Source organism: Dreissena polymorpha, chromosome 5, assembly GCF_020536995.1.
Source record: "Dreissena polymorpha isolate Duluth1 chromosome 5, UMN_Dpol_1.0, whole genome shotgun sequence".
Classification (NCBI taxonomy): Eukaryota; Metazoa; Mollusca; class Bivalvia; order Myida; family Dreissenidae; genus Dreissena; species Dreissena polymorpha.
The window spans coordinates 106937233-106951750 of record NC_068359.1 but is presented as its reverse complement, the minus strand read 5'-3'; the positions used below and the strand labels follow the sequence as shown (position 1 = coordinate 106951750).

General features: G+C 32.4%; 1 long non-coding RNA gene across 1 annotated transcript; it reads right to left on the bottom strand.

The window, feature by feature from the left end:
- Positions 1–9415: 9415 nt before the first annotated feature.
- Positions 9416–12611, bottom strand: LOC127880894 (uncharacterized). The gene is made up of 5 exons (XR_008049805.1): positions 12455–12611; positions 11847–11913; positions 11363–11556; positions 10969–11062; positions 9416–10619 (listed from the first exon to the last, which is right to left on the bottom strand). It is a non-coding gene; the product is annotated as an uncharacterized LOC127880894 (long non-coding RNA).
- Between the last annotated feature and the right edge of the window lie 1907 nt (positions 12612–14518).

Genomic DNA, 14518 nt, shown 5'->3' with positions numbered 1-14518 from the left:
GAAATACTATCAGTAGGCTATTGAGAGTTGTAAACACTTATTAACAATATTTAATTAGGAAGAGGATAACGAGTGCACTTGTCGTTCCGCCAAAAAAAGCACGGAGTTCGTAAGGTTAAAATTAATAAGGAGAAAAGACCTCCCCCCTTTTTACGAAGATGAGTTTTAAACAATTCTTTGAACGTTATCATAGTTACATGGAAACACGAAAAGAATAGGTGGAAGGAATGACTTCGATATTTAAGCAGTTCTTGAAAGATTTAAATACTAGATATAAATGATTTGCAATTTATAAAATCAACCCTGATCATTCCCTCTATAACGATTTCAATACAGCCGTCAAATACTGAATCAGGCCAGTATCTATATGACGGTTCAGTAAAAATACAATTATATAAAATGCATCATTATTGACCATTATATCATATCTTAAATGATTTATATGTACGTTTCAGATCTGTTTTAGAAAAATAATATATTGGACATGTATTGATATAATATCTTAAATGATATTTATGTGCGTTTTAATGTTGTATTAGAAAAATAATATATTGGACATTAATAGTCTAAACATGTTTTGTTTAGGAGACCACTTCACACGATTTCCTGACTCCCTCATTTTTAATAATGCATACACTTTATGCTCCGAACGACTCATTTTAAGAAGCTGTCTCCAGCCGTCATAAATATAATTTGGTATTTCGCTTAAAAAGTATCCTTTGGTGTTGGCAATCCATAGGTTCCATGTTCACGACATATAAGCTTTTTTGCTCCTTTTCCCAGGAATATTTTCTGAGCAGGATAAACAGCTGCAATAGTGACATTTATACAGTCGAAAACACAGTTAACAATTTAATCTGGTATCACCCAAGTTGCTCATATTTTCTCTGTCAATACCCCCAAATGTGAGTGCCTGTAAATAAACGCTATCATATAAGTTGTCTGAGATTAAATTTAAAGAATGTCAATAGCAAGTGGTACTTTTAAGTGCTATAATGTCGCTAGGCTCTCCAGTTCGCTTTCCTATTAGGTTCTTAAGACTTCGTCGTTGTGATGCGATTATGAAATCATTAAGAGCGCTTACTTATGTGACTATTATCTGTGTTTGATAATTTTAAAAGATTTGTAAGCAGGTCTTGAAATGGTATCTCATAATCAACGGGACGTTATACCTAATATTTCAACGTAAACGAATATATTGTGTTTGTATTACAATACAAGCAGTTTAACAAAAAAATGTGTCTTAAGTGTTATCCTACTCGTAAAATATGTCAATACATGGTTCAAAGATTAAAATCACAGTATCTTAATGCAATTTGCACTAAGATTAATACACCTACAGTTCACCACGAGTATTTTTCAATGATACGTTTTGTGCAGGTTCAATGGCGGCATCAATCACTTTCTGGTATATCCTCGGGGAAACAATTGTGTTCAGACATCGGTCCGGAATAGGTCTCATGATGCAGTGGAACAAACTGAAAGTGTCAAGTCCAGACATAATGTATACCAGTTAAAACGATTTATTGTAGAATAATCTAATGACATGAAACGAAAAGTAATCTGCAATAATTTGTAGAAGAAATTTTGAGCACTATCATTTGTTAACTTTATGCAAATCTATGTTTTACCATGTTAAACTGATAATTCTCAGTATTATTAAATGCCTCTGCTGAAGAGTAAAGAATACCTTAGATAATTGTATCAAACATGTATAAGTGAACGCTTAAAAAAACAATTGTTCATTGTTTACTTACGTAAGTTTGCTTCGTCATGGTTATTTGTCCCCGAATATATTGCCCAATCTGAAGATAATGATGTGCAACCGAAGTCATGTGCGCGGATTTTGTAAAATATGCGTATTAATGAGATCGAGAAGTGCGAGCAGACGATGTGAAACAAGTTGAAAAAAGCTAAAATACTGAAAAATGTAATTAGATATATCGTTTAATTTGGAGGAAAACGTATTCCTCATGGATAACAATCGCAATTTTCACATACTGTTTTCAGACGACGAAAGAAATTGGGTCACCAAATCTGACCGGTAAACAACACGTACGGGCGCAATCGAAATACCGCGGAAATAGGGATACCGCGAGAAAACGTATGCCGACAACAATACAAGGATAATCAATAAATTACACACATACTACATATGTTGTGCAGTAATGGAAAACAGGCAAACTGCCCGTGGCGGAAACGCAGAATTTCAGTGTAATTTACCTTAATGCCTTAATTGGTTTTCTCGCCACTTAATTTGCATATCCCATTTACATATTCCCAGGTTTTGTTATGCCTTATACTGAGTGAAGGCATTCACTATATGAACATTATTCACACATAAACTGAAATCACCGTTTTGATAGGGTTGCATATTCTTTTAATAACACTGTTTTCCATATGTGATAACAAAATATATTTAAGACAAGGTTTCATGTCGCCTTTATATAATTAAGAAAGTATGTGCTTAGTCTGCATTTGCACAGTCTAATGTATCGTAGTAGTAAGTCAACATATAATGGTGGATGTATTTTGTTTGCAGCAACTTCATTAACCATTCGCATAGTTCGTAGTATGCCGGCAATGTAAATTATATTTGTCTCTTTATATTGAAGTATGTTTAAAAGTTAAGAAACACTACAGCAAAATGAGGAACGCTGACATAGATGGTTCAGCAAAGTTTATATTCGTAAATACACTTGTTGTGTGGTGTAAACGGTCCTCATTTTTTTGTAAACGCTCGGTCTGTTGTTATTTGTAAATTTAAACTCGTTTACCTACACTACAATTTTAAACAGTTTATGGTCGCATTGTCGAGCTTGTTTTGGACGAAAAAGGATACATACAAAAGTGAGTGTTGTTTGTAACTGTGAGTAAATCATCAGGCTTTAACATACGTGGGATGAGTTAAAACTACTAATCAAATAGCGTAATAGATACAAATCCATGAAGGCGTTTATATAAGTAGCATATACAACATGATACGTCGAACTTAACTGAATCCTGTTCTATAGAGCTTGCATATTCACTATTTGAACAGGCATTACCGTTTAATTTCAGACAATTACTATAGCCAATAAATTTGGATCACATGTCGATTCCATATATACACAAATTCCGTATATCTTGTTTTCCAGACTTCCCTATCGTTTTGACTTTCATTAAATAAGCTCATGGTATGCAGACGTAAATATCAATACATTTTGTGTCATAATACCATTTTAAAGTAGTATATTATTTACACAAACTGACGAAATACAGAAAAATGCAGTCTTTTTGTCAAACCATAATACATGTTTAGTACTATTCACTGCGTTTAAATTGACTTTACAAAACTCTTCATGACGCTTATCAATGTTTATTATCAAAGCTCTACAAATTCTAAAAGTTATATCAGTCTGAAACATTTTATAAGTTTGTCGTATTTATGATTAATTATTAACTACAATTCTCATTCTCATAAATATTCTGATCTAAATACGCCAAGGTATTTTACAATCTTGTTTGATGCATCAACATAACTTGCTGTTGTATTTGTTAGTAATTTAATAATATTTTTCTGATATATCAATGCATGTGTAATAACATAACTTACGTGTAATGTGTGTGATGGAGAATGAAAGATACTTATACTTTGTAATTTGAATTTCACAAGCCGTTACTAAATACTACGTGATGAACGCTTTCAACACATTTCACGGTTTGTTGCAATTAATCGCCACATTATGTACTTGAGAAACGGCACATACGCCACACATGTTTATTGGATCCTCAAGTACACAGTCTTCGCCAGCAGCGTATTTTCACTTGCTTTCAACGTGGCTATTGACGGAAAAAATGTGGTTTTATTTGGGTTATATACGACTATTCTGTTAGTATTATTGACGTTGATGGAACGATTATTAAGCATTTAAAAGCATCTAATATTTTGATACACTTATTGCCTTAACACTACATTCCATTTTATCCCATTTTCACCGCGACATTGACGGTATAACACGTTGTGGAATATACTTGCTTGTATTCAACACTGTGGAATATACCTGTCGCGTGCACGGACTACTTTTTAAATGAAGTCATGTGATATGCGCTAAAATTAGGTCGATATTGTTTGGTTCATTGATCGAATTTTAAGGTCACCCATTAGAAGAAAATGTGCATATTTTGCAGAAAAATATATATATGACATATTCACCAAAAGAACTGTTGAAATAAAATATAAAATTACACGATTTTTGTTTTGTTATTTTTTTATTTATATTTACTTTACCACTGAATGATTTTTCATAAGAAACAAAGTCGACAAAACTTAAGCTTCAAAATTATACGACCTTCAACCTTTAAATCTAGTCATATGACATAATTTTTCGCCATCCGTATAATGAATCAGCTGATTGATGGCGTCATAAAATGACATACTTATTGCGTCATTTTCCCCATTTTTTTTGACGATTTATTATAAACGCGACTTATTTCACATGTTTTCTACACGTACTGTATGTCGACATATCTGAATTGTCAATTGATGATATTTTCCTTATTTCGTGTAATGTGCATTGTTAATAACCAAAGCATATACTTTTGACATTTAACTTAAATATTAAGAATGTACAACAAGCCATACACATATCGCACAGTTCATGAATAATCTGCTATGTTTGCTATCCTATTTAATTCACGTTAGGCATAGAGATGTGTAAAGTATAAGATGGTAAAAATAGCACCACACCGGAATAGGGAACGTCCCATTTTGTACACGGGTATTTTCTACTCATTAATCTGTTGTGTACTGGAATGTTTTCCATTCTTTGTGTATTTATATATTAAATTCTTTTCTCGTACAATAAGGGCATTTACCATAGATAAATAAAACATTGTGCAAGTTTAAACATAATTATGTTTGTATGCAGAAATCTGCAAATGCAACCGAGTTTACCAACGGCTATTATTAGATAAACTGCTCCGGTTCATTTGAACAGCAGTAATGTAGAGTACATGACGTAGCGTGTGACGAAGAAGAAAGTTTATCGCGTTCATAAACTCATTTGAATAAAGTGATAGAATGGCATAAGGGTCTTTATTTAACTATGCTTAAATAATTATTAAAGACCCTAGATGCAAAATCGTCAATTATTGAGTTAACTGGATTATTAGATGGATTTTAAAGGATAATTAAAAGGTAAGAAACTAAGATACTAGTTCTTACGTGTTTTAATTTTTGTTCGTACTTTTGTCGTTCCCTGTTCTCGGGGAAATGATTTTAACATGGGCGCCATTGATGCATCGGATCACACACGGCATACCCATAACATTATATAAAAAACACGTTCTACGCGTCCTTAAATTCGTCGTCCGAAGTCGGAAAACGTATTGCCCTGTATATTTTGTCAAATAAAGTGTCAGTCGCTGCAATTGTCTGTTTACTCGTCAAAATTGTCAAGGTCTTCGATAGCTAAAGAAACTTCAGCGTACAGTTTATTTAGGAATGACAGACCTGTACAAAGTCGCGCCAGTCAAAAATCATAAAAAGCGACATTTAAAGTTATGGTAGCCAGAACTAGGTCGTCGATGGTGTACATGTATGTATGTTGACATCGACAGCATTTTGTCAGAAGCAATCGCCGCCATATTGGATTTTGATCATTTTCTTTCGAAAATAAAATGAATTATAGTAAAGTAAAATCTTCTTTTCGCGGTCGTAATGTGTTAAAATTCGCATACTGCGTAAAATTGAATGTAGGCATATGGTGATATTTTTACTTGTTTTACAGTTTGTGTGTGAATTTTTTAAAGACTATTTTGCGTACCAGAACAAATACATGTGTATCACTACGCATGGTTACATTTGTAAGATTTTAAGCGCTTTTATGACTGAATTAAAATTATTGTTAAGGTTATTAGATCTATTTATGTTAAATGTCACGTTGAAAAATCAAATGGGATAAATAGATCGCCAAGGCTCGCGCTTCTGGCGTTCTAAGCCTCGCAACATAAACTTCTCTGTATTCAACGCAAACCTAGCATTCTCTATATTTCGAACGTGTTGTATTTGTTTTGGTTTTGGTATGTGTTAACAAAATAATACATTTATGCATGTATATACATAAAATGATTTTCGTACAAATTTCAGACAATTTGGCTCCTAACTTCACGCCGCTCAGGGGCGCAGTCGTAAAAGTCGTTAGCATATTATATGTAGCGTGATGCGATATTTTGTTTATGCTTAAAATATGAATGCATAATAAAACAATTTTAGAATCAGGAGTCTAAGTGATTCCACAACAAGCGATCGAATTAAACGCACATATTCAAATGATTTGTGTAAGTCTTCTGAATAAAATCTTAATTATTAATATGTACGGAATACAATTTAATTATACATTTCGACTTTTATTTTATTTATCGTGAGCATTTGTTATCACACATGATATGTTGTTTTCAATGTGCATTATACATTTAAATATCATTGATTATACGCCAGTTTTATTCGATGAATCAATGCGTAAGTGTTTATTGGTTTAATGCGCAGTTGTTTGCTGCTAAAATGCGTTGTTGTTAAAATGATTTATACCAAGTGGTTTGCTGCTTGTTACCGTCGTGGATTGATGCTTCCATTTGTAGTTGTTTTATGATTCAATCAATAGTTGTTATATATATTGAGTATAAGAAATAAACAACGAAAAATAAAGGTCATAGCTATAAAAAGCAAATAAATCTTATTATTAGCGAATAATATTAATTCTTATATGATTGTCATTTATCCGCCTGCATTGCATTTATTTACCGGTGAATATGTGCGAGTGTGGAATATGCATCTGCAATAAATTGGCTATGTGTTTTGTTTGTGGATGGTGTTATATGCATCGTTTGCCTTTCTCAGCTTTATAAGAGGCATTTTTCCAATCGTGGTTACAACTGTTTGAAGTTTTCAATATATTTTCTCCATGTGAACTGTTTAACCCATTGGTGATACAAACGGAACTGGCTTATATACTTCTATTTATACAATTGCGTTAATAATAAACTTTAACTTATGCTAGTTTGTACATCTAATAAGTAAACGCCTTTCTGTATATTACTACACGTCTGGTTGCTAGAACTGTGAATACGTTTAATATTACTCCACTGTATATTGTCTGAAATAAATTGTTCACGTTTTACAATTACAGAATATGCTTATACCTACTGTACTCTTCAATCTTATTATTATATTAAATGCGATTAGACTACGAATTACTAAAGCATTACTAAATATGTTCAAGATCGTAATACAACAAGAAGAGACCAAATAAAAAGTTAATTTAAACCTCTAACCATTTCCTTTTAGCCTCTTACGATTTAGGGTCAGCATTTTGTTTTACTTATGAGACACCTTAAAGCCACCCGAGTTGATGTTGGCATATTTTCCCATTTTTGTTATGTGTCGCAAAAAAGAAATGATGAGTCAAAATGTGTTTGTATTTATGTCAGATGTGCAAAAACTTTGGTCAAAATCGGAAAACAAATGCCCAAATTCAGTACAAAGATATGGCTTTTCAATTTCTGTGCATGCACAGAAATAATCTAAATTTAAACACGCGCGGGTCACATGTAAAACCAGGTGACCATTGCATCATTGTTTACAACGCCATTTGCATAATGATGAATAATCATGTCATTACCCGTTTACAACGGGACAAGCAAACAGACTGGACATCGCAGCGTAATGTTTTTGGAAGCGTGATTTTTTGTCAATATCTATGCATATTACTCGACAATAAACTTTCATCAAGCTTGATAAAAACTCCTTTTGTTTTCAATCCACAAATAGGCCTTATTGAATTCGCTCTGAGCTGAGAAATCGTTTCTATGCAATCAGCTTGCATTCTGACTTTTTACGAACATTATATTCAATACACAATGATCCTCGTTTATCCATTAAGGCAAAAACATGCAGGCTTTTTCCGCTCCATTTTGGGAAAACGCCACACTGGAATTTTGGGAATTTCGCGTCGTGAAAACCCCCATTTTGGGAAAAAAATTAATCGCAAAATTGGCTCAATTGGGAAAAATTATCGCATGTAAATTATTTAAAACAGTGTTTCTTATATTTCAAGAAGCCGTTAACTGGTAAATAACGACTATTTTGATAACTTATTATTAAAATTTTACAAAATATTATGAACATGTGTGATTAGTGCAGGTTTTTTAATCTAAATTTGGGGAAAAGGCTTGACCTTTTTGAGGTGAAAAAAATCGCGGGAAGCGGTTGACCAGATCAGGTCAACTTATATATTTAAAGGGTAAAAAAAAAAAAAAAAAAAAAATTTTTTTTTTTTTTTTTTTTTTTTGAATTGGGAATTTTTTTTTCAATTGGGAAAAAAACAACCAGATTTGCATTGGGAATGGGGCCGAATTTCGGACCCGTGGCATAGGGCGGAAAAAGCCTGACATGTTATATAATCTTTTGCTAGGGCTATCCGTAGACATAATTCGTTTGTGAATTGCTTGTGTTATTTAATAGTTCTTCTTTGTATTGAAATGCGCGAGAGTGGAAATCACGTGAAATTGACGCTCACGTGACCCAAAGCGTGCATACGTCACAGGCTAATAATAGTCTTGAGGATTACCTTATGTACATGATTACATTTCGTATTTTTGAGGCTTTTGACATTTTTGGCACAATTTTTGCGAAAATCAGTATAAACGAGTAAAGCTTTAGAATGTATCTGACGATATCTGATCAATTCTGGTCAGTTGAAATTACCGAATTGTTGTGAGAAATATCAACTCAGGCGGCTTTAAGTGATAAACCTCTTTACACCCGATCCCCATCATTTGTGCCGAACCCTTTGTAGGAAGGTAATCGGTACCCCCCCCCCCCCCCTCCCCCGACTTAACTAGCTACTGGATCGGTAACAGTCTATATGTCTCTAACAATGAATATATTTAAGGAGCTTTATTCAACATGGTTACTCTTTGCTGGTGTTCTACTGGTCTTAAGCATGATCTCTTAGGTGTTGTCAAGAATTCAGAATGATTGTCCATGAAATATACCGTATTAGGGCACGTATTCAATTCGTTATTAAATCATACTTCAAACAACTTTGCATGTTATTAAACAGACCTTTATGTTATATTCTCAATTTATCAATGGTGATTTTAAATAAATACGAAAACTATGTTAATTAAACGCTGAAATTGACAAATTATGTACTATGTGACCGAAGCTGGGAAAATCAGTCTTGTGTTCAAAAAATCACATTTTGACTTTTTGGCAATTTTGGATTCTCTGAGCATTGTAGTTCACAAAAATGATATAGATTTTTTATTTATCACATTCAAAACTAATTTTATGACCTTCCAAAGTGACCAACCCTACATTTTACCGTCACTAAAAGTTATCATTTAATGCAAAAAACAACGAAAACATTCAAACAACAAGCACATTGTTTTATTAAAACAATAATCTTTCCTTTAGTCAAATACATAATTATAGTGCAATAAACTGACAACAGCATTATGGACATTTAAAATGTACCATTTGTGTTGCTATGGTAACCGATCTACATGTTAATAATCACCAGAGCACACAATCACGCCTTTTATAAATCTATGAATTGTATTTTTAATCAAGTGTTTGTTTAAAGGCAAACACAACATTAATTTCACTGTTTTGTAACTAGTTAAACAATAACAATAAATAATTTGTGTGTTCCATGAACAATTTCCATTTTTTATTCAGTTACATGTGTATTTAAGTGTAATGTAACCTCAAACACAACAGAATGGAAAAACACAGCATTGAAAAGTGTTGGTTGAAAGTACACTTGGATACTAAATGTTTCAGTAAATGAAATAATCATTATTTATCATAATTTCTGATAGAGAAAAATAGACAAAATAAACAATAACTCAAACATAAAAATTGTTTGTTTTTGTTACTATGGAAACAATGTAGCAAACAAACAAACATATAGGATTTTAATTGTAAAACATAAATAAATACAATATTCACACCGATTTTTTCCCAGTTTTTCCGAAAGGCAGTCTGTGTCCATAAGGTGAAAACAATTGCATGGTTACATGGAAAAAATGATTTTTGTTTTGTAAATATGAGATATAAAAAACTTGAAAACAAGCTTGTGCAATTAGAACAACAAACGTTTGCATTGAACATTTCAAAACCTGTATCAACTGACACATTTAGCAATCGTATACTTGTTTTAGCTTTCCTAGGAATAGAGGATTTTTTGCATTGTTTGGGGGAAAATATATCATCCAATACCTTGGCCAAAATAAACACTGATACATGATGTATGTAATTGATGTGGCACCATCAGAGAAGATCAGATGCGCATCTTAATGCATTTTCTTTTTTGGGGGGCATAGTCTGTTTTTGTTGCTCACCAGTAGCGCGTTTCGGACATGTCAAGTTTTTGGTTCATCTATGCGACAGAATTAAAAAATGTTTTCAAATAAATACCACTGATGGTCCAGATCAAGCCCTTTCGCAAACATTTCTAATGGCAGGTTGTCACAGCTCACATTAACATTCACTTTCGAGACCTTCCTGAGCGTGATTCTGACTACTGGTGAGTCACTAAATTCTCTGCATTCCACAACACCGGGATGCTCCGCTGACACATGGAACAAAATACAGTTTTTCTATTATCAAATTATTATTTTGTTGTTGTTGTTGTAATAGAAAACTACAAAGTATGAAGGATGATTTTGCATGGGATTTTGTTTGCCATATCAAGAATTTCATACCAATAAAACAGCTGAAACTATTAAAATGAATATTTATTTTCCTGTTACAAGACATAAAGTACCTACACACTATTTTTAATTGATTTATGTTTTATTATTTTTATATTTTATTACATGGCAGAACTATACAACTGGATAGACCTATGGAAATGCAAACAAGGTTTATCGAGAAGGATCATGCAGGTCACATACACCATACTGTGATAAGGAATTTACCTCCACTTTGATTTCCAGATGCCAAAGTGCCAATCTGGTGTAAACTTTGTATGTCTTATCAACATAAAGCTTAGTGTGATGATTTTGTGTAAACCTGAAATGTTAAAAAATAATTATTAAAAAAGGTCAGGCTACAATTTAGAATATGTATTTTGTAGTAATTGACTGACTTAAAAATGTTGACTCATTTCAATATATTATTTTAAGAGAATTTTCCTTTTGGGATTGATACCAGAGTAATTTTTTTTAACATATTTACTACATATCAACATGCTTTACCATTTTGCAATTGCATTACTGCAAACAAATATTTTTAACAACAGGTTTAGCTAAATTAATTTCTCAACATTAAAAAAAGCTATCAGAAACTAAATAACTAAGGGCTTGTTATTACCTACAAGAACTCTCCACAGAAGGTACCAGATGACTATGTTGTTTTTATTTTGGCCGCAACAGTAGTCACACTGAAAGTGTGCATGCTGTTCGCCAAGACCATATGTGTTGAGGTAGTGGTGAACCTGGCTGACCACAGCATTTGCACCTTTACCATGTGACTGGCTTCGTCTGCGAGGTAAAACACCTGCTTTCCTGTGAAACAGAAGACTAATAAATAAACCGTAATAACTTACTAGAGATACCCAAATAGTTTGTTTTTTTCCAATTAATTAATAGGTGGTTTGAAACATTTAGATAATGCATGGTTATTGTGATATCATAAAAGATTGATATTAGACGAGAATGATATCCTCCAGACCACACACGCACACAAACACGCACACACACTCACAACAATAAAAAGTAAATAATCAATTGGTAGTTGATTACATTTAGACTGATTCAGTTTGTGGATAGCAATGATATTAAATTAATTCAAATACCAGATCCTTCACAGCTGATTCCATACACCTCACACTTCCTCGGGGTCTTGAAAAATAACTTCCCAACCTGTAGAATATCAAATTATTGGTTATTTATCTACATAACACTTTTTTATTATAATAATTATTAATTAAATTTGTGCTTAAACATTTTAAAAAGTCAACCTTAAATTTGTTTTGTTTATCAGCTTCTGCCACATGAAATTCAGACTTTTCAATAAACGCAGTATCTGATGTTTTTTTGACAGCTTCTACATCAATATCAATATCAGACTCATCATGGTTTGACTCAAGGTCATTTTCATAATCATCTATCACATCATGATCAAACAAATCTTGAGTAGCGGGGTGAGAAGTTTCAAAATAAAGTTCATTTACATTCAATAAATCATTTAAATTTAAAAGCGACGTGTCCTGGTCTTGTGAAATTTCACATGGAACAGTGTTGGTGTTAATAAATTGAGACATGATATTTTAAAGTCAAATTTAAATCTTCCACCATTTCATGTAAACAATTCAGTTGCTATCGTACAGTTTACTTCCGGGTCAAACTTGCGAGTCGCGAAAATTAATCACAAAGCAAAAATACACATATATCTTTCACTTACCTATTTTAAGCATGTGGAAATATCATTTCCGAACCTTCTTCGATTGAAGACATCCATTAGTACAAGATGTCATTTTGATTTACAGCGTTTAATAGCCATTGAAAATGAACACTACGAGACAGGTTGCGCTACCAATCGGGACTCCTCGGACAATTCCGCCATATCGGCGATCGTCTCTCGGGTGTATTTGGTGGAAGGATATGTCTAACGCCTCTAGGCGGAAGATATTACACCGAAAATATAGTTCGGGTTACACACCATTAAATTTGCACTGAATCAACCGATAATATAGATATATAAGGACGAATATATTTAAGGAGTAATATAATAGAATATTTATTAATGTTATTGTTTAAAATTAGATATTTTGCATGCAAAATATTCAAATTTTAATAAAATGCTAAGAAAGCCAATTAGTTGTTTATTGAAGTGAAAACATCAACATTATTCAAACTTAAAAGAATCAGTATTTCTTAAATTATATTCATTGCAACATTGCTGATGTTCGGCTGCAGGCGACAAACTTTGAGATTTAATCAATATGTCTATGTTCTATACCATCAACAATCGTACAACACTGTACAGTGGTACAGAGAAAACTCTTCGATGTAATATAAGAAATAGTAAACTCCACGTTGGTCCCAATGGCATTATAGTGACCAGCCAGGCAGTCACAAACTGTATATTTCATGTAATGGAATAAGTGGGGCTTGATTGAATTTGAAAAACGATTTTTTTCTGTACATTTGATGATGGCAACCATACAGTACTTCTGGCAGATATTGTTTATACTTTATCCTAGGCATTTTAATTCCAGATGTTGTTATAATCCCGGCCAGGCAACTAGCTTTTCAAAGCTTTAAACAATCCAGTGCCTTTAAAATTAAGGACAGTGTAACAATGTTCAGTTTTGTAATATTAATATATTAAGGCATAACTTTGCCCTTGGAAATGAACTCAATTCAGAATGGCCTCTCAAAATAAGACATACTGTATTGGAAATGTTAAAACTGAGCTGTGGTGTTGTTAAAATTTATATTATTTATCTTTTAAGAAACTTTAAGATACATATCACAGGCATGCCCATGGTTTTGGGTCGGTACTCTTTAGATGGGAAACAAAAACACTAAATATGGTCGACAGTGCAGGCAACAATTGTAAAAAGATATTTTCCATCCATGACTGCCATTACTGACATGAAGTAATTTAACTGTAATATGTCTGGAAACAGTGTCAGTCACACTTTCCTAAATATTGATTTATTCATGCATATGTATATATATGTCATACAAGTAAAGTCAATGTACAACATTTAACAATTGGAAAACAATTATCACAGGATTTGGATCACAATGCATTGATATATCACATTTCACATTATAATCATTTAAATTCAGTTACAAGTAAATAGTCAGTGTATTTGGCAGAGATCTGAAATAACAAGTAGTTACAAGATGTTTAAATCAAGACATTATATATATACCACAGGATGTCCCATGAAAGGTTTGCAACTTATTTCCAATGGGGCCCTATAGATGGGTGGAAAATGTACAAAAATTGTGGCATTAATAAGTATAAAAATATCATTAATTTAAACTTGAGACTATAGTCTTGAGATCAAATAGTAATTAGCATATATTATTAGAGAGCATTAGTTACACAATGTATACTACTATCTTGTCATCACATTTAAATGTACATACAAATACTTTATTGATGACTTATTTGAACAACAGTAATATATATATATATATATATTATAACAAACCAATATATATATATTATATATATAATATAACAAACCAATGACATAAAACAATAATTTAAACAATAAGACTACTAGTAACAAATAAAATCAGCATCTTCTTTCAATTTCAATCATATTGTCTGTGAGAGAAGTTTTCACTCTGTTTTCAAATTCATATTTATTCTTTTATAAGAATTTTTACATCAGCAGGTAAACAGTTCCAGTCTTTGATCGTTTATAATTAAAAGTAGTGCTGGTAAAACCATTCACTTGAGGACATTGAGGTAAATAAAAGTTATCTTTACTATGTCTAATGT